Here is a 21,003-nt window from a genome sequence, read left to right on the forward strand (position 1 = left end):
CTAGCAGACATAAGTTGTTGCCCTTAGAGCAGCCTCATAATTATATGATCAGTAAACTATAATCAATCTATCTTCATACCTGATGTGAGGTGCCACCTTGATCCCCTCTACTGGGGCTAGCACCACCTCCTACAGGGTTTATAGGGACTAGAGGTTGAGGAGAGGAGTTTGCTTGCTGGTAGCGTATTCTCATCACTCCACATTCCCTCTGAAAACCTGCTGCAGGGACTCCTGATTTGTTTCTCCTTCTCCCCACCCTTTGATCCATTTTCCCTTCTATTCTTCCCCCAATGTTTCTCTTTTCCCTAGCATGAAAAACACAGCTATAACCACTTTTTCCATTTGTCCCTTCATGATTTCTTCTCTCCTTCCCCTGATATTTATTTTCTGCCCAGCAGACAGGGCACTGTCTTGTATCAGGGAGCACTTTTTATTCTTCTTCAGTTTTCCTTTCTCACCAGCAATCCTGGGCCTTGTTGTTTTCCTTCTTCCTGATGCACAATGCACCTGAGAGCAGCAGCTTCTTCTCTCTCCCTTTCCCTTCTTATGACCCCTGTGGCACTAGAGATGTGCAAATCAATTCAAGCTTGAACCGATTCAAGCTCAAAATAATTGTTTTGAGCTCAAAAAGAATTGCCCCTCAAATAAAGGGCCTCTTTCAAGCTCTAAACAAAACTACCCCATTCCGAGTTTGAATTGTTTAGTGTTTCGCTTCGCCAGCACATATATTAAAATTGGAATGATACAGAGAAGATTAGCATGCCCACTGCGCAAGGATGACATGCAAATTTGTGAAGCATTCCATATTTTTCTGAGCAAAGAGGCGCCTTTCAAAGTGGCAATTCTCTTATATTTAGCAGGAGGAGAACAACTGACCCTATCCAATCCCAGCACAGCATCCCTCCAGTGGCTGTTTTTGGTGTTTACGTTATATCTCTTTTTTAGGTTGTGAGTCCTTTGGGAACAGGGAGCTATCTTATTTATTTCTTTTTCTTTGTAAACCACTTTGGAAACGTTGAAAAGCGGTATATAAATAGTAGTAGCAGTAGTAGTAGTAGTAGTAGTAGCAGTAGTAGTGTGAACTGGCCCTTAGTCAATGCACTAAAATAGTTCCCTGCTAACTGGGCAAAGAGGCATCTTTCTAAGTAACAGAGAAGTTAGCAGAGAAAAAGCAACTGTCCCTGTTCAACCCAGCATAGCATTTTCCCAGGTGGCTGTTGCTGTTGTCTCCCCTTTTAGATTTGGGACGTCGTATTTTCTTTTGGTTTCATTTGCTATGTAAACTGCTTTGAGAATGGTTTTTTTAAAGCAGTATATACAAATTCATAATAAATACTAAATCTACTCTGCTATACATGACACTACTAAGTAGTCAGAAATGAGATGCAAATATCTATACAACTTGCCAAGTAAACAATCAGTGGAACATGTGATTTGCATGAATAAGGTCTTAGGTTCAAGCCCCACGTAAAAGATCTCAGAGATCAAGCACTGGTTAAACCTCTGTCTGCAAACTTAGAGACCTGCTACCAGCCAGAGTATGGGGTTGGCCCAATAGGCTGACTCTATAGGATGCTTCAGATATGCTCATGTGTTTGTAGCCATGTTGGAAGCGAACAGTTGTGCTAGATCAGCTAAAGCATAATATCTCTTTCAGCACTGCTTTAGCAATGCAGTTTGCATTAATACAAGTATTGTTTGTTTGATCGATTGATCGATTGATTCTATTTCTATTCTGCCTGATATATGTATCTCTGGCGGTGTACACAATTTAAAACAACAAACATAAAACAGAGTAAAAACAAGACAAAAAACAGGGAAAAAAAGTTAAACAATTTCATGGGATAAAAACAGTTTAAAATTAATTTCAGTTAAAAGACTGAAAGAACAGGTGTGTCTTGGGGGTCTTCCTAAACAGAGATGGAGATGCTCTTATTTTTACAGGGAGCATATTCCAAAGCCCCAGTGCAGCCACAGAGAAGGCCCAGTCCTGAGTTGCCACCAAATGAGGCAACCATAACCGGACCTCGCCAGATGATCTCAATAGGCAACAGGGTTCATGACAAAGAAGGCACTCTCTTAAGCACCCTGGACCCAAACCACTGAGAGCTTTATAGGTAATAACCAGCACTTTGTATCTTGCTTGGAAACATATTGGTAGCTAGAGCAATTCTTTTAAAATTGGTGTTATATAGTCCTTTCAAGTTGTCCCAGAGACCAGTCTGGCAGCTGCATTCTGTACCAATTGCAGTTTCCAGACTACATACGAAGGCAGCCCCACCTAGAATGCATAATAGTAGTCAAGCCTTGAGGTTAACAGCATATGCACCACTTCCTTAAGCAGAAGCAAAGGATGGGATCTAGGGGCAATCCGACATTCACATCCTTTGAATTTTCACAAATTAGCAGATATGAGCACAGCAAAAGGAAATTTACAGCAGCACAAGGTAAGGTCTTTTGCAATGAAGATTAGCGGCCAGCTCCCAAGTCCCTTTCTTCTACAGGATGAGCTCTGAGATAAGAAATTTGCCATGAATCTAAAATTATTACATACATCCCTCCCAGCTAGAAGACAATTAAGTGTGTGCAATCCCCTTCTTCCACCCACCCACCTTCTCCCTGATCATAACAATAGATTTGGGCTGATTTTCTATTCAGAGGCAATCAGTAAGGGGAAAGAGCAAAAAACGCTAATAAGATGCCCTATTTGACCTTCAAGAGAATGATTGTTTCACTGATTTCTTTCCCACTTATACCCCCCACTTCCTTTGACAGGGATGTACAGCAGCTTTCAATTTAAAAACAGGTGCATAACTGGGAGCTGTCTGCTACAGACATATAATTGATTGAGGACAGCGGTGCCCTTAATCCCAGAGCTCCTTTTGTTGCTTTTGTTGCCATTTTGTATGAGTGAATAGGAAAATAACTATTATTACCCATTCACATATAAAAAATATTTAGGAAATGCTGCACATTACCCAGCAGTATGTACATGTGGAGTTTGGTTTGGAACAACAAAAAACCATTTCTGTACATTTTTCCTTCTTCCACCCACCTTTTTCTCCATCCAGTAATAAGTAGATACATGTCACTGTAAAGCTATAGCTCCATTAACAATGTTATTATAATACAAATACATGAATTTAAGCAAAGTTTTACTTATTAATTGAAGTTCAAAATAGCTGCCCAGGAATATTCTAGTTCCTAACTGACACAATCCTAGCTTGTCTAGAGTGGAGGAAAATATAGTTTTCCAGAAACAAAGATGTATGTCATGGGTGTGGGGATTAAACTCACTGTCACCTCTATACAAATGACTGTCACTCTGCACAAGACCCTCAAATTAGCATTGAAATGCCAACGGGCTGCAGCAGTAATGCCTTTGGAATAATCAGCCTTGAACACAATTGACATATCACAACTGTTTTCTAAAATGAGCACACCATTCTCATAAAACCCAGACAGCCCTTTTCATATCATTTGAGAGGAAATAGATCAGTTTTACTGCAGATGGGAAATTCCAAGGGTTTCTAGATATAAACTAACATTTCCTTGTCCTCTAGACAAGCTGCTCTAATTGTCTGCCATGCTTGTCATTATGCATTAGTGCAGAGTTTGGAAGCAAATGCTGCATATATATTCAGTTTTTCATATATGCATAATCAAAACAAGCGTCTGTGGCAAAGCCCTGAACAAAGTAATAATATAACTAGGGTAAATTATTTTCTTAATTACGTCTCTTACCAAAATGATATCAATACAGCTGAGGTTTCTATATATTTGCTCACTTTCCTAATTTATCCAAACGAATAGGAACCTAGGAAGTTGCCTTCTACCAAGTCAGACCATTGGGCCATCTAGTTCAGAACTGTCCACACTGATTGGAACTGGTCTCCAAGGCTTCAGAAAGGAGTTTTCCGAGACTTTGCTGGAGTTTAAGACTATGACCTCCTACATGCAAAGCCGATGCTCTACCACTGAGCTGTGGCCCTATAATCTAAAATGTTTCCCCATGGATGGATTACAAACAGGGCTCCTATACAAAACTTTTGAGGAAAGAGCCTGCAAAACATAAAGCAGAGGCCTTTGCCTTTCAAGTCTTCTTTCTGTTCCCTTCCCAGCTTGAAAACCACTGGGCAACAGCTGGAAGAAGATAAAAGAGAAAGCCTAGGCAAATGTTTTTGTCAGCCTGCCAAAAAATGACAGGCACATTTATGAAGCAATCCAGATTTTTATTTTATTTTTAAGCTGCCTGCTCAGGCATAGTGGCTGACATCCAGACTAGCATTCCACTGGTGCAGTACTGCTGTCATCTGCTGAATACCTTGCACAATCAAGTAAGAGGTGAGAGGTCATTTTTAAAAAAAAAATTTCTCCCCTTCCCTCTGAAGTAGCCTGTGCCTCAAAAATATGTCCCTGGGGGCTGCATCACGTCAGAGGGAAGAGAAGGTTGTCTAAAAATTGCTTTCCCCCACCCCGCCTTGCACAACAGTGCACCATTATTCTGAATGTCAACATTGTTGTGCCAGTGCAGTGCTAGTCTGGATGCAAGCCAATGTTCCTTCCCCCTATTCACTTTGCTGTTCATTAGGTGATTTAGCCCCCAGTAGGTATTGGCCTGGGACTCTTTCCCACATGTGTTGGCCTTTCACAGACTTTGTTCCGATTCATTTCAATAGGGCTAATCAGCACAGGATAGTGTTCCAATGGACTGTGTCCAGGTTTTTGAGTATCAGAAATAGCAAATTCATTTGAATGATATCCTATACTGATTCACCCTGTTGAGATGAATGAGAACAGAGCCTATGAAAGGGCAACACATGTGGGAAAGAGTCCCAAGGCCAGTGTCTTTAAGATACATAGATACTTAAAGCTACACTTCTGAATCTTAACTTTACTCACACTGTAAAGGAGTAGTTGTGGCTGTTTTTCTTCACCTATATGGAATGGTGCAGTAGTTAATTTTTCTTAGAATAATCCTTTCCACTATCATACGAGAGTTAATTTTTTTTAAGTTTAAATAATTCAAATGCTTTTATTAATATTTTAAATATATTAATTGAAATATACCATTCTGTTTAATTAAAACTAAGTTAAATGGCTTATAGCATGATGTTTGTTCAGTCATAACTAATAAGTTCAAAGCCCATCATGTATTTCCCAAGCTGATGAGTTATTCCTCCCAATGATTGCATAGTTTTAAATAACCATAGCAGACTTCTTAAAGCAGGGACAGTTCACACCTATATACTTGTAAAGCACATAACTGCTCTATGGCACAATTAAAATTACTTAACCATGTTACTTGATGACACAGCTGCGGAAAGGGCAGTGAACTACATACCTCACAGTGACTGGATGCAGGGGTGTAGCCACCATTGAAGGGGGGGCACAAATGTCCCCAGAGACTGACTGGGAAGAGACAGGTATCCCCCTCACACCTGCCCCAGGGCAGCCAGTCAGCGAATGAAGCACTCACCAACTGGAAGAGGCAGGTGGCACATCTGTGCCCAATGCTGGCCACATCCCTTGACACCAGCATGCCAGCCTACTTCTGATGCCAGTGCAAGGGGCATGGCCAGCATTGGGCAGGAATATGACGGCTGTCAGCCTCTCCCAGCTGCCACATGCTGGCTGGATGCTTCCATTCTCTTCCTCGCTTGTGCGGTCAAGGGGGGTGCATTTTTGAGGCTGGACAATTCAGGACTGCCTCCAACCATGTTACTCCCCTGACTGGATGACTGGACCATGCCTAATGTAGGGCAATATCATCCTTCCTTTGTAGTAACAGAGAAACTTTAGTGCTGACTGTTCGAAAACTGACAGTTTGAACTTTCCTTAATAGATTAATTCCTGCCCCTTTGCCACAGTATTGTAGTTCCTTAATCCTTATAAGTGGGAACATCACTTCTGATTGCATGAACAGTTAATGTATTTCACAAATATGAGAAACGGCATAAAATTCCAAACCAGCACACAGATAAGCATGTTTCAGTTCCACAGAATCATCCATGTGATTTAATGACACAGTTAAGCAGTTAGGTCCCATTGATTTGAATGGAACTGAAATACATACCACTTTCTCTGTCCCTAGTATGTTCAATATGTAAAATACAGGTTTGTGGGAGGTTTTGGCCATGCAATCTTATTCAGATTATGTCCAGATAAAATCAAAGGATGGTATCCTTGAGTAACAAATTTATATCTTCATTGATTTAAAATAATTCTGCCTGATATTCCAACTATAGCCCTCAAGGCAACTTACCACAATGACGGAAATAATAATAATAATAATAATAATTATTATTATTATTATTATTATTATTATTATTATTATTAATTTGATTTCTATACCGCCCTTCCAAAATTGGCTCAGGGTGGTTTACACAGAATACCACAGTAAAAACAAATAATATTAATAGAAAAATAGAGCTGAAACACTATCTATCTATCTATCTATCTATCTATCTATATATACACACACGTTTATCCACTATTCTAGCAAAATTAGATATTATTACAACAGGTAATAATATATCAAAAATATTCGTTGATACTGCAGCAAAATTCAGTTTGAGCCCATTCAATACCATTAAATACAAATGTAAATAAAGTGGATGCCAAGTTAACAGAGAAGAGGGAAATTCTTCAAGCAAGGTGCCACAGCATAGAAAGCTCTGGCTCTGATAGCTGCTCGCCTAACCTCAGAAGGTAGGTACACTTGCTTAGAGCATCTGTTGTTATCACTGCTTTTTCTGCAGGCTCCCAGAAGCCTCTCTGCTTATGTTTGAGACTGCAGGCGAAAGGACAGGAGGACAGGAGCCTCACAGTACCATTAGCCCTCTGTTTATTGGCATATAGGGGGAAAGTCATTGAGTAGGCATTGGGACAGTTACCCCTAGATTTAGCAGCTGAAAAAGTGCCAAATTGAAAGGGAGCTTGTGCCTTCCCCATGCTGGGATACCTGAGTACACTCCCAAAGTTAACTTGCAGCAGTTAACACTCCATTCAAGGTCTCTCTGCACAATTGATCCTCTTTTGGTTTACCTCCCCTCCACAGGTGCCTCAAATGAGCTAAAAGCCCATTATCTCAGCAGGGAAGTCAGATAAGGCTCTGTGAATGCGCATTCCCTCCTTATCAAGAGAAGGCTGGTGAGGGCAGTCGGAACCCAGAAATGCACCCATTTAAAATGCACTAGATGTTTCCATCCAAAAAAAGAGTTCCCATGTTTGCACATTTGGCCACTCCATTTGCATCATCCCATTTACTCACTGTGTTGTAGTGTAGCATGGCAGATGCAAACAATGGGATCTTTTCAGATTCCCCAGAACAACCTTAGTCAAGAAAAAACTGCGAGGTGCTCCTTTCTGCGCAGGAGCACTGGAGCGCCTTGCAGTTTGCAAGGGCCGTTGAGCCAGACAAGCAGGTCCAGTGGCTGCTCCGCCACACCCCCACTGCCTCCACTACCACAGGTTGGGGGGCCTGCTCAGCTCACCCCCCCACCCCCTAGCCACGCACATTGACAGCTAAAGTAAGGTGACTTTGGGCTGTTTGCGGCCAGGCAGCAGTGGGTAAGGGGTGGCAGCAGAAGCCCCCCCCGAAATGCAGGGAGCCTCATGGGGGAGCTCGTGGCAGGGTGGTCCGGCAGCTCGTGGCAGGGGTGGTCCAGTTTTGCCTAGGTGCACCACTGTTGCTTTGTTGTATAAAATCTCAAATTTAACCAAGCAGGATATTACATGAAGGCCAAAACTGTACCCATATTTAGTGTGTAGCCCACACCCTACACATACAATGTTCCCCTTCTAGTGATTCAGTTTTCACATAGCGTGGAATGTATGGACATAAGCACAGGAGAAAATAGCAAAAGGGATCCACTTGGAGATGCATTGTGCTGTACATGTGGCCTTTGTTCTTGTTTGAACACAGAGAGTCAGCCATTAACAAAATAATTTTAATCCTTTTTGGAGGAAGCATACAGAATCAAGCATCTGCCATTTTTGTAACTCTCATTATTTCTTGTGTACCTGTCAGAATATTCTATTCTGCTGTGTTACCATTTCTGTATTGGTGATTTCTATTTAGCAGTAGAAATTGAGGTTAAATCAGGTCTGATTTAAAATTGCTGTTTAAGTGAATGTCGGTCATATAAATGGATGGCTGACGTTTGTGTATTAGAATACATTTGATGAATCAAAGTATTGTCAGGTTGATACTTTTAAAAGGCCTTTGTGACAGAGATGTCAAAATGATGGCAGCATTTATTTATTTATTTATTAAAAAACACCAATTCAAAGCATTTGCAAATATTCCTGATATCATATCAGGAAACACAACCCCTCCAATGTAAGCATTTTCTTGTTGGTCCCTCATGGGGATAGACTGACAAAAATTAGCTACGTAGACAGCTAGAAAGTAACATAATTTTAACTGTGCAATCATTAGCTCTCCGCCTTTAAGTAACAATAAGAATTGGGAATATCTTAAAAGCCTTGAAAAACATTCCTATTGCTGTTGTTGTTGTTGTCGTCTAATGGAGACCAATAGTGAATCTGGGGTTTTAAAAGGGTGATTAAATAACTATTTTTGGAAGACAGGCCACATCTTTAAATCCATCCAAATAATATTAGTTTTCATTTCCTTATTGGAGAGAACTGGAATGGGTGGCGTAGCACAGATGAAGAACTATTTGGACCAAAGCTTACTGTCAGTTATTGGGGGAAAGAATTTTAACTGGATGTCCACTTTTCTCAAGGCAGCATTGAGACTTTGGATAATATTTACATAAATTGCACAACAAAACTTTTGTTCATGCCTATTAAATTTTAAATGTTTAATATACTTGTGTACCGTGAGCCAGTTAGCGGCAGACATCTTGTATGCTCATCCCTACCTGGCTGAAGAACCATGTGTGCAAATATGGTATTGAATATAGTCGCTGGGGAGCAGCAGCAGGAGAGGAGCATGCCCTTATCTCCTGCTGGTGGGCTTCCCAGAGGCATCTTGTGGGCCACTGTGGGAAACGGAATGCTGGATTATTTAGGCCTTGGGCTTGATCCAGCAAGCATCTTCTTATGTCAGTTCCACCGGCAGGGCTGTGCTAATTTGGCCTTATAGTGCCAAATGTGCCAATAGCACCAATCCGCTTATTGTGGGAAGTCGTAAAGACTAAGTGCAGCCCACTTCTCCCCTTCCAGACAGCTGATTAGCTTTACCACTGATAACCTGACTAGGCTATATGCATAAAGTTCATGCTTAGCATATAGCCTGGTAAATCAAGCTTGGATTTAGCTTGGATTTTTAACTTGTTTAATTTGGTTAATTTTATTAGTCTGATTTTATATTGTAACTATTTCATAAATGTTGTGAGCCGCCCCGAGCAGTAACATACTGGAGGGGTAGGGTATTAATATTTTAAATCAATCAATAAATAATAACTAAAAATTAGAGTGGGACTTCACAGTCCATTGAAAAATTAGGTTTTGCTGCCTCAATTTTGAAAGTCATTCTAAAGAATAGACTACTTTCCCAATATATGAATTATTGTGTCAGTTTCTTTAATTAATTTAATATTCTAATCTAATTTAATTGTTGCCAGTCATTTTTTTCTTTAAAGACTTCTGCATGCTCAAATATTCCTTTAACCATAAATATAAGGGGAAAGCAAGCATTGCTTTCTTCAAAACCTGCAAAACACTACAAAAGAATCCTAATTAATCTCTAGAGACACAGAGTGTCTATTCATTGCTTATGTTTGACTGGTTTACAAATAGATATTACTTGGTGGTGAACCCAGCACATTCCCATCTTTGTACAAGTAGCTTGATTCCCCCAACGTGAAAACTACAATAATTATCCAACATTCTTCAAAGAAAAAAAACTTTCTATAATGGTCACTAGAAACATCCCTTTCATTTCAATTTCAATGTTTGGAATTAATATATATAATCTGTAGGAAGTAATACATATAATAATATATAATATATATAATCTGTAGGAAGTAATATATATAATCTGTAGGAAGTAATACATAATACATTGGGGCTATTCACACGATTGCCCCAGGCAGGTGAGGAGGGCACGGGGGGAGGGGAAGGATGCTTTCACCTAACCTTCCCCCTCCCAGATGATCAAACACACCTCTTCAGCACGCCTCCCGCATGCCCACATGGTTAGCCCTGCTCTGTGCACCTCCCTTTCAGCCTTTAAAACCTTATTGAAGACCTTTCTTTTCTGCCAGGCATTTGCCCTTTAAATCTTAAAAAAAGAAGAAGAAGAAAAATCTCAGATGCTGTTCTTGTTTTGTACACCTCCCTGAGTCTGTGGATTAGGCGATATAGTAAATTAAATCTATAAATAAATAAATAAATAAATAAATAAATAAATAAATAAATAAATAAGCAGGGCAGAGAGATCCAGGGCCAGAACTTCTTGTCTCAGCTTCCAGGCATCCCTCAATGCAATGTGCAGCACACGTGTTGCATTGGGGATTCCCCCCTCAGACGAGTACTCTATGCGCCCATCTCTGTGACTCCTCCGGCTGCACACAGCCTGAGGAGTCACATGAACCTGGAAACTAGGTTAAGAGTGCAAGATCCCCCTTGACCTAGCATAAAGCTCAGGTTCATTAAGGGGGTTAGTTGGGCAAGGAATGGGGGGAATCTGCAAGGATCCCACTACTTCTCACATCCAGCCTAAACCTTTTCTGTTTTAATTTTTTAAATTTTGCTGTAAACCACCCAGACACTGAAGTTTGGGGCGATGTACAAATATAATAGATAGATAGATAGATAGATAGATAGATAGATAGATAGATAGATAGATAGATAGACAGATAGAGTCAGGGTTGCACAACTTCAGTCTGCCAACTGCTGTTAGGACAAATGGAACCAAATATAAAGAAGTTTAATGTAACATACACAGTAATACATTTTCACATTTTGGTATTATGCATTAGCACTGGTGTAGCAAAGTTCTACTCAGCACAAAGACTCCTTCATTGTAAGGAGTGTAAAATGAAAATATTAGTTTTCTTACTTACCAAAATCAAAATGCAGGTTTTTCCTCTAATATTTGACATCCTGGAAGATGCCCCTTCAAAGGTAGAAAAAAGAGCTAGTAACGTATCTTCCAGTGAAACACAGTATCTTTATGGGCTTGGTATATCTGCCAGAAGTACTGCACAATGATAAATTTCTCAAGTGGCATGCATTATTCATAAGGTTTTAATATACATCTAAACTTGAAATGTTTGTGAGCGACTTTGTAGGCATCACTGTGGGAGGTTTTCCTTTTAGGGGGAATAGATTTCTGCATACAGTGCAACTTCATTTACCTGATAATATCAGAGAACTTGACAAAGTCAAGGCATCCAGAGTGATACCCAAGTGGATACTACTAAGCAGCTGATTGCATGCTGAAGATGAGGATGCATTTCTTTATTTTATGCTATAATTACTCTCCATCCCTCCATCTATGTGTAGGTTCCCAGCAATCTATCTCATGGTCATGCATAGAGCTGCCCTGCTCAAAGCATTGCAAAGAAACAGAAGGCAGAAAGCTGGCTTGAAGGGTCTGGCTTTGGTGATAATAAAAGCAGAAATCTTGCTTTTTCTTCTTCTTCTTCTTCTTTGCCACCTTAGCAAGTGGTAAGGATAGAGGCGATGCCTCAAAGTGGAGCTGATAGGTGGTTGATTGGGAGAGAATATTTTATAGGTTGTTTAAACCCTGGGGGCAATAACTAAGGCCCTGTCCAATGTGTGCACAACAGCCAAGGCTCCCTCATCATTGGCACTCAGAGTGGAACCCCCTCCTCAGCCCAGAGGGTTGACACAAGGTGGAGTCAGGCAAAAAGCAATGGGAGATAGAAGGGCTATAACCATATACGTTCAGCCCTATCCTGGAGTAGAACTGCAAGGCAGCATACAATCTGTATGAAAACCAGAACACTTGGATTTAAGGCATTCCCTCCCCCCGCCCCCTTTGGAAGAATGGAAGCCACCTATTGGCACAGTGGGGAAATGACTTGACTACCAAGCCAGAGGTTGCCGGTTTGAATTCCTGCTGGTCTGTTTCCCAGAAACACCTATACCGGGCAGCAGAGATATAGCAAGATGCTGAAAGGCATCATCTCATACTGCATGGGAGGAGGCAATGGTAAACCCCTCCTGTATTCTACCAAAGACAACCACAGGGCTCTGTGGTCGCCAGGAGTTGACACTGACTTGACAGTACATTTTACCTTTATTTTTTGGAACTATGGAGTGATTTGCATAGTGCTCTGCTCACAGACAGACTTCTTTTCCCCAGTTTACTTCTTGTATCAAATCATGATTTTGCTGAAATTATAATCAGAATGGCATGCTCACATATTATCTGCATTGTGAAATTTTTTTTAAAAAAAGTTTTTAAAAGAATACAGCAAGCTTCCATTGTAGATTAAGCTGGGTGTGTGTAGTATAGTTCTCCAAAAAAACTGGAGAAGGAAAGTGTTTGAAGGTACCTTTTAAACACACTTACTTGTCTACATCAGTCTGACCTTAGGCTCAGCCAACTATTGAATGTTACTGCTAGAAGAGATTTCTTTAAAGTATTACCTACAGCTACAACCAGCCTCTATTGCTTCTAGGTCAACCAAGAGTCAAATCCATAATTGAATCAGAAGTTTCAGTTAGCTGTTTATAGGATTCCCTGTTTTATTTTGAAGCAAGCTCAACCCTGCTTGTCAACAACAGGATTTAGAGAAACTGATGTATCCATTGCTTACACAGCAATGAATAAAGAGATGAGACACAGGCACTGGGGTGAAACTTTATTAACTGGTTAACTGAATCAGCAAAAAAATGCCTCCTGCCTAACATGACTTACAATGTGAACATGCCATATATAGGGAATAATAACCACCCTGAGCCATTTTGCAAGGGCGGTATACAAATCAATCAATCAATCAATCAATCAAATAAATAAATAAATGGAGAGATGGTTCCATCTCTGGGCCGGCTTCACCCAGGCTCGCTGAGAACATGAACTGGAAGCACTTAACAGCTCCTACTTCCTCAACAGTTAACTCTCAATTGGTATGATGGGGGACGCCATGCTGGAGTCAGCCCATACGGAGCCAACTAACCATGGTTGGGTGCCCCAGTTATGGAGGCTGCAACCCTTGAAAAGTTGAACCCCACCCTGTCCTGTCCAATTGTAACCTAAAAAAAACAGGATACCCACCCCCAGTGTGCCATTCTTTGGCCTGGCAATGCAGAGTAGTGGGGGGAAATGCACCCAAAGGCCAGTGTGGGGGGATGTTTACTGAGCTTAGAAGCATCCAGGAAATCCTGCACTGTGTGCCAGAAAAGATGTACACTGTTTTCAAACTGAGCCAGCAAGGGAGGCTGACTGGCTTATGTGCTGGCTTGTCACCATCTCCCTTTAGCTGTAAAAGCTGCAGAAATATGGCAGGCCTATCTTGCTCCTCCCCTGCCTACCTGTAAAATTGCTCTCCTGGCCAGCTGCTGTGCAGGGCTGTGACAGCAGCATCATTTGGCTGAAAATGCTGTGTTTGGCATACACAGAATGTGCCCTGACGGTTACTTACACAACACACACACACACAGTAGCCAAATCATGTATGAAAGACCTCTGGGTTACGTATAATTTGTTTATTAGTGAATTGAAGGGAAAAACAGTCTGTAGGTTGCCAATCTGACAGACCTAATGTATATGCATGCTAAAGTGTAAGGAAGTATTCACCTTGTACATCCTGTCTCTGATTTTCTTTAAGAGGTTTCTTCAGAATAATCAGCAGCATGTGTCTCACAGCAGAGCTATAATGTGTAGTTGTAAAAAGCAGGTGTTTTTATAGCCATATTCAACCTTTTAAAAAAAAATCCATTTATGAGCATTGCTGACAGATATACAATGAAAGTAATCAAGCACCTTTCTGTAGCCACATTTTGGAATCATCAAGAGTAACAAATAGTCTCCAATTGCGAGACTAAAAAACTGAAGGAATTTTGTCATTTATTGCACACCCATGTTAGTGTAGCAAAAGAGATAAAGATAGACATACATACACACACACATTCACTTTTATAATTCCTACACACAATTAATTAGGTTAGAACAATATTTTAGTAGGGATGTGCACAAAACGGATTTTGTGTTTTGTTTTGAGCTCCAAACAAAATGCAGATGGCCGAAACGTTCTGTTGAAACAGCGGTTGACCTGGTTGTTTCAATGGGTCAAAACTCAAAATATTTCAAGTGTTTCATCCATAGGGAGCAATGGGGAAACATTTCAAATCGAAATGGAATTGCCCCCCCCCCCCCATAACAGCCCTTTATTTAGAGGGCATTTTGTTTTGCGCTCAAAACACTCAAAATGTTTTGACGTCAAAATGTTTTTCACATCCCTGTTATTTAGCTATGTTGAATACATCTATTGCATGAACTGACTTGTACCCAATCAATGTCTTTTTACTTAGTGTTTGTCTTGTGGCACATTGAAGACTAACAAATTTATTGTGGGAAACATAAGCTCAGAGATAGACAACAGAGGGCAAGGTGGACCAGTTATCCGGCTCAGTATAAGTCAGCTTCATATATTCACACCTTGAGTGGGACTAAAGACATTGTGTACAAGTCAGTTCATACAACAGATTCACTCAATATAGCTAAATGACGTTCTAACTTAATTAATTCTGTGTATGCATTATAATGGTGCATGTGTGTATGTCTGTCTGTCTTTATCTCTTTTGCTACACTAACATGGGATAGAGGAGAATGATCTGATAGTAGTGGCAGTATTATCATCTTTTAGGCACCAAGTTAAGGAGACTGAGCATAGCAAAGATAGGGAGTGAAATAACTGTAATGGAGGGGGGATATTATGTGCCCAGGGGGCACATGTTGACCAGGAAATTTGTTTGCAGTGAGTGTTCTGGTTTTTGGTCATATGAAGATATTTGTACATAGCTCTAGAAGTAAACCTTTTGCCTCACAAAATGATACTCATGTGCATAAATGCAAGAAGAAATGGTCTTGTAAACAGAACGTGCAATATTTACAACTTTATAGTAACAAACTATGTAAACATAATTTAATAATCCATTAACCTTTAAAGATTGTGAAAAACAAATTCTGTTTTGTATATTTTTGTTTATGATCATTACTTCATTGCTGGAACTTAACAAACATTTTACTGCCATCTAGTGGACAGAGATTAATTCTCTATTCTCTCTCTCTCCCAAATGGGGCTGCTGTGCACCTGTTTGCCTTTAGTGGCCTTTTGAGCATGCTGGTCATATTCTCTATAATTAGCTAAATGAAATGCTCATTACTGAGGCTATATACTAGCAAAACCAGTCATCCTACATCCATAGAGCACCTTCAATTTTGTTTTTATCCTTACAAAATGTGAAAGGGATTATAAAGATTTGCATATAAATTGTTATTATTTTTGCCCTTATAGCTTGGATATGGTAGGTAAAGTTGCAGCTAGTGCAGAACACAGCAGCCCAATTACTACAGAGTTTGAATTGCTAAGAAAATTATCACTTCACTGGCCTCAACCCTGAATACTGAGAAGCTGCTGATTCCGTTTCTAGACTGAATGATCAGCCTCTTCTGACCAGTCTATCTGTGTCTCGATCAGGCAGCACTCAAACCAAAAGCCTCCTGATCCATGCACTGGCTGCCTGAAGGGGAGGAGGAGGAGGAGGAGGAGGAGGAGGAGGAGGAGTCTTATCCTCTCAGGTCTCCCACATGGCTCCACTTCCAGGCAGCCCATTCATTTATCCTGCCTGGTCTGGCCTGAGTATAAATCATTCGAGAGAAGGCCTGGGTTGTGTGTTTTTGCCTGCACAGTGGCCATACTCTAGGTGTACCTGTGTAGCTCCTTCTAGGTATCTCTACCTAATTCTCCTTTAGTCTCTGGCTGCCTCACTGTTTCCCTATGTTTCACTCCTCTTCGACTCTTCTGCTTGCCTGCAGTTGACTCTGCCACAGCACTGCTGAACTTAACACAACTGAACAGCTTCAAAAGCCCTCCAGTGCAGCCCTGCCACCTGAGATGTGCATCTCCTACCCTTTGTATACTGCTTGGCTGCCTTCAACCTAGCAGTAACAGCCAATGGGCCAAATCCAAATTAGGGCATTCCTTTGTGGCTGCATCCCTCTCTTGAGATGCTCACCAGATCCAAAATATCTTCTGGGAACACTGTAATCCTTGCCTGTTTGGGATTACCTTTAATAAGGTCATTCACATGACCAAATGTATCCGTCCTGCCTACCCACCTTCCCTCCACACAACCTGGAGTCCATCCAGGTCTCTGCTGCTCATGCACCCACACGAGCATCAGGGCGGCAAGCTGTGTGGTGAGGAAGAACCAGGGGAAGGATGCCTAGCCTCCAAGAAGCCTGCAATATGCCACACAAGCAATACATTGCATTGGGGGGGATGCCTGGAGGTCAAGTCACTACTCCTCCCACCCCGGCTCTATGGTGAGAATGGCGGCCGGTGGCCTGCTCACTCCAAAGAGTGCTGGGATCGGGTCTGATCCCAGAGGTTCTCATGACCAGGTCTACCTGGGTAGGCTGTGCTAACCCAGGTAGGTCTGGTCATGTGAACAACTTCAATGTCTGTTAAACTCATCCATGGGCTGTGTGGTGGTTATGGGTTCAATCCAGACTCGCTCATGCAATATTATGAGCACAGGGGATCTTCCTCACCTACTCTTCCCCACTGCAGCCCACAAGCCACCTGAAAAACCACTCTTAAGGGCCAGGGAGTCCCTCAGGAATGGTGTGGGATGTGGTGTAGGGAAAATCACCAGAAAGCAGGTGGGGCAAGGATCCCCAAAAACTGCAACAGGCACCTTCTGCAAGTGGTTTTTCATTCACAGAAGGTGCTTGTGGACAGTTTGAGGATTCCTCCTATCCCCTGCACCATCCTGTTCCACATCTATGCCATTACCCTGACCAACAGGAGCAGCTTTTCAGGGGGACTTGGGCTGCAGTGGGGAGAAGGGAGCAGCAGAGATCCCTTGATTTGACTCAGCTTAATATTTTAATTTCATGTTTATATCTTTAGGGATTTGTAGATATAGCTTTATAGTTCTGAGTTGGCTTTATACTTTAGCTAAATAATGAGAATGATTATGATTCAAATATAAGTTTATGTCCTATGGATACCCTCCTTTTATTTATCCATATAGGTGTGGCTGGTGCATACAGTGGTTTATGCCAATGTGCCAATGATATTGTCAGAGAAGCAAATGGGGCAGGTCCCCCCTGTGATAATGCTTGTCCAATTAAATCCATCATATTCAGTAGTATCATGTCCTAAAGGTATACAACTGGGCCAAAAATCCCCATAGAGCTAGTGCTTAAATGAACCATTCTGAGCCTTGCCTCTTGTCATTTAAAGTCATAATTCCTATGAACTGAGAAGCAAATTATAAAAGTTCAAATGAATGTGCAGTCAGTGCTCTGTATGAGGACAGGGTTCATAGTCATGATGGCACTAGCACTGACATGTTCATTGTCTTGAGGACAGTTGGTTTTTTTGGCACAATCCCAGAATTGTTCTCCAACTGAACATTCATGTGTAGGAATTGATATGAGCATTTGTACTGTACCTTTTATCTTGTGTTCAAAATGTGAAGGAAAAGGTTTTGCTACAGTACATCTGTTCTGAGTTTGCTTTCAGAAGCAGAGCAAATTCAGAAGAATATACTTTTCTGCACGATTTAACTTGGCACTGCAGAAGTCATGCAAAATGTGATCATTTCAGATTCAGTGATAAAGGAGGGGGAAAGATCTGTAAGCAAAGTTGGAAGCTAATCAAATAGCAAGCCTGTGCCCAAAGAAATGCAATATATTCTCTGTTTTATCAGCAAGCACTTGTTCTCTAACCATGAAAGACACTGCAATTAATCTCCCTTTGTTTATCATGCTTCATTTCAAAATTGCATTTCCAGAACAAATGTAACAATGTAGCTCCCGGTACTGTAAATATTTACATATCCACTGTTTAACCTGCATGTGTGAAGTTATACACGTATGTTGTCTTTTCAGAAAGTAGATTAATTTTGGAAAGGTGCTCTTTTAGAATACTGCTCCAAGCGAGCAGCAGCAATAAAAGTTTGCTCCAGGTTTTGATCAGAGGGAGTCTTGATGCTCCCGGCATGAGCTGCTATGATCTTGGTCATCTCAGAAGCTTTTTTTTTTTTTTTTAGTGTTATAATGTGTTGTGTAACTGTCCTATTATATAAAAATGGATAGTTACCCATAAATACATGAAATGAAAGTGTGCATGTCCTTTGGGGCAGATTAAACATTGTGATAAGTATGCCCCAGAGTTGGAGCTTAGATTTGCTCAAGTGTGTTTCTTTCGGGTATTTCGTGGACTAGAAAGTATTCTGTTCCCTTTTAAATCTCTGGCCTGAATATGGCTGCTGTTCTTTCAGTCTCAGAGGACAGACGTGACGATACTTTGGGTTGTGGAGGAATTTAAACCAACTATGTGGAGCAGAATGGTTTGATTTTCCATATTCAGCAGCTTTCATGTGGGTGCCAGGAAGGGAGGGAGCTTCCCTCCTCAATGCTTATGCAACTGCTGTGTCTGAGGAGAGAGCGGTAGGCCTAAGGAGCCATGGTTTCCTGAGAGAGCAGTTGCATGAGCATAGAGGGAGGCTCTCTATTTTCTCCTAGCAATCTGTTCATACATTAATATTTTTAACTTCTTAAAGCCCTGTTTTGTTTCTCTTTTAAACTCACCCAATTGAGAGCTGTGAGCTGCATTTTTGCTGGCTGGCAATGCACTTGGGTTATGTCTTCTTCTACCAGCAAAATCTCTGTCATTATGACATACCTGCCAACATGACCCTATTTTCTTATTCAGGTGAATGGCGAAAAAGGGACATGTTGGCAGGTATGTTATGAGGAGCAGGGACAGGGAGGGGCTTCCATGAGGTAGAAATGATTCTACAGAGAGAAAGAGAGAGGGGCTATGTGTATGTGGCCCATGGAGATTGGGCCACACTAAAGAAAGTCTCTCATCATGCCGTGTCATGAGGAGAGGAGAGCTGGTCTTGTGATAGCAAGCATGACTTGTCCCCTTAGCTAAGCAGGGTCTGCCCTGGTTGCATATGAATGGGAGACTAGAAGTGTGAGCACTGTAAGATATTCCCTTTAGCGGATTGAGCTGCTCTGGGAAGAGCATCTAGGTTCGAAGTTCCCTCCCTGGCTTCTCCAAGATGGGGCTGAGAGAGATTCCTGCCTGCAACCTTGGAGAAGCCGCTGCCAGTCTGTGAAGACAATACTGAGCTAGATAGACTAATGGTCTGACTCAGTATATGGCAGCTTCCTATGTTCCTTTTATACAGTCCAGGTGCAAAAGATCGATTGGGTCAGATGGCAATGAGAGAGAGGTGCCTCTTCTTTCCTGTGCCGGAGCCACTGCCAGTGCCAGCTTAAGTGCTAGCACTGCCATTAGCCCTGCCCTTTATGCTCGCCATGTCCACTGACACAGACATCAGTGTCAAGGGGCTGGACCAGCTGGGCCAATTCCACCTCCTTTCTCCCTTCTCCTGCTGCCCGCTGGCTCCTGGGGGCACAGAGATGAGATTTTAAAATCATCCCTGCATGCATGCCTACAGTAAATATCAGTGAGTGAAAGGAGGAGGGAGATGAGATGAGGTGGAGTTGGCCCAACTGGCCCAGACCCATGACACTGGTGGCTATGTCAGAAGGTGTGGCCAGTAAGAGCCAGCATGGTGTAGTGGTTAGAGTGCTGGACTAGGGCCGGGGAGACCCGAGTTCAAATCCCCATTCAGCCATAAAACTAGCTGGGTGACTCTGGGCCAGTCACTTCTCTCTCAGCCTAACCTACTTCACAGGGTTGTTGTGAAAGAGAAACTCAAATATGTAGTACACTGCTCTGGGCTCCTTGGAGGAAGAGCGGGACATAAATGTAGTAGTAATAATAATAATAATAATAATAATAATAATAATAATAATAATAATAAGAAGAAGAAGAAGAAGAAGAAGAAGAAGAAGAAGCCAGCACTGGCAGTAGCTCAGGAGCAGGAAAAAAGAGGCACCTTCCTCTCATTGCAGGACGTTCAGCTGTCAGCTCACTCGCCCTCACTCTGTATTCCAAGCAGTGCGTCCAGCTGTCAGCTCGCTCTCTCTCTTTTCCAGACTGCAAACTGTTGTATCTTTACACACACCTCTTTCATCAGCTTCCATTATGCTTGGAGAAATCACCTTCTTCAAACTCTGCTGACTATTGGCTATCTCCATAGATCTCCCAACCATTAAATCCAATTAAGAACACATCACTGGGCATCTTGAGCTACTAGCCACTGATCTGCCTAACAAACAGATATGACAAGCCATGATATCAGAGACGGCAATACAGGGGCGGAGCCACCATTGCACTAATGGGTTCCAAGAACCCGGGCCGCTGCCCCCGAGGAGCCTCCTCCCCCACTCCTGCCACTACCACTGAGCGAGGGTGCCCCAGCTGCAGGCACCCATTCTTAAAGTCTTGGGGCCGGGTGGGGGGCTGTTGCTGCAATGCAAGTCCTGGCGGGAGCATTTCCAGGCCTTAGTGCCCACCACACAGCTACCCGAATCCTGCGTTGCTCCAGCCTTTCTGGCTGAAGTTGGGCAGGTCTGGCAAATAAGCAAGCGAGGGAGCTCAGTGCTCCAGCTTAGCACATTGTGGAGAGGAGGGGCAGGCTGGCTTTTCAGGCTGAAGTTGGGGCCAGCAAATGAGCAAGCATGCAGGAAGGAGGAGAGAGAGCTAGGGGGTGAGGGAGTGAGCCGGTGGGAGGGCGAGGGAGGGGGCAAAGGCATGAGAGGAGGCGAGAGCTGGGATGCCACACAAAAAAGAAGGGGGGCATCTTCAATTCTTTAACATGGCCCTCTTCAGGGCTTGCTACACCTCCATGGCAATCTATGCAGCCAGTTACAAAGTTTGAGATCCCAACTATTCACACAAC

General features: G+C 42.1%; 1 non-coding gene across 1 annotated transcript; it reads left to right on the top strand.

Annotated features, from left to right (window-relative positions):
* The first annotated feature begins 703 nt into the window (after positions 1-703).
* On the top strand, positions 704-811 carry LOC128341331 (U6 spliceosomal RNA). Its single transcript, XR_008314352.1, has one exon. It is a non-coding gene; the product is annotated as a U6 spliceosomal RNA (small nuclear RNA).
* Positions 812-21,003: the final 20,192 nt, after the last annotated feature.

The sequence above is a fragment of the Hemicordylus capensis genome, chromosome 1, assembly GCF_027244095.1.
Source record: "Hemicordylus capensis ecotype Gifberg chromosome 1, rHemCap1.1.pri, whole genome shotgun sequence".
Classification (NCBI taxonomy): Eukaryota; Metazoa; Chordata; class Lepidosauria; order Squamata; family Cordylidae; genus Hemicordylus; species Hemicordylus capensis.